Below are 1303 nucleotides of genomic sequence, written 5' to 3'. Positions count from 1 at the left end.
CTTCCAATTCTAAAACAAAATGTTTAACTGAGAGATTACACTCGGAATACATTTCAACAATTAAGTTGCCTTACTTAACAACCAGTGGCGCCTTTCGTTTTGTAATAGCAATGTTTACTAAATTAAAATTTTAACTCTACAGTAAACTGAAGCAGACTTTGTGACATTTTTTCAGTTTTATGAAGAAGAAAGAAAAGAGCTAATTATGATTAGAGCTAATTTTTATTTCACAAACTTTTTTTACGTTATTATTTACGTCAAAAAAATTGTTATTGCAATTTTTTTAATTCAAAACAAAAAACACGTTTTGCTATAAACATTAAGATATGATATGGCTTATGATTACTTAGAAGTCATGTTCACTTGTAACTTAACACAACTTGAGCGTTCAGGACGCTGCACAAGTAGACTTAAGTTACAAGCGCTCCGCAACTTGTCGCTCTCTGGGGTGAAGTCCAACTTAGTTCGTTGAAAAACATTCACACAAGCTACAGTACAATACTTTACGTAGTATCGTATTTAGAGCGGTCGTACACCTTTGACTAAACAATCGTACCACTGTTGTGCGATTGTCGATTGTTTTGTAACCAATTCAACTGTTTAGGACAACTAACAATCGATTAGCGCACCTCCATATAAGCTCATAAAATCAATGCGTGACAAAACAGTTGTGCGATATTTTAGTCAAAGGAAGCGTGTGCTGTTGTGACAAAATTATAATGAAGTTAAATATAAACGTAAAGGAATATCCAGGCAGTATTTTATAAGAGAAGGAGGTAAACGAGCATGCTGAGATGTCATCGACGTCCATGGACATCGCAATACAAGCGGCGACGCGATGCCGGCCTTTGACAATTATGACTTGAGGGTATTGTTATACTTGTGTCATATACTAAATCTATACACACCTATGTATACAACTGGAGTGTCTGTATGTAAAAATATGTACTTCTAGAACACGAAAAGAAAAACTCTGTACGTAAATTGACGTTCCGAGGAATCTCCAAAACGGCTTGCCCGATTCGTTGACACTTGAAAGAATATCCATAGGTTACTTTTTCTTGATTCGGGTAGACGATGTCGCAGGCTACTGCTAGCTATCCAAAAATATTCGTTTTATATTCGAATGTGGTCTGGACATAACTTTCCTTATAAGTTAACTCATTATTTGCTCAATAATGGGATTTTAAGAAGAAATTATTATGCTTAATTTTATTATTAATTATTCACGGAATTAATATTAATTAATTGATATTAGATTAAGGAAATAACTGCATTATATTTAGGTATCTTTACTTTAATG

The sequence above is a fragment of the Papilio polytes genome, unplaced genomic scaffold (genome assembly GCF_000836215.1).
Source record: "Papilio polytes unplaced genomic scaffold, Ppol_1.0 DF824325.1, whole genome shotgun sequence".
Lineage (NCBI taxonomy): Eukaryota > Metazoa > Arthropoda > Insecta > Lepidoptera > Papilionidae > Papilio > Papilio polytes.
This window is presented reverse-complemented; position numbering follows the sequence as displayed.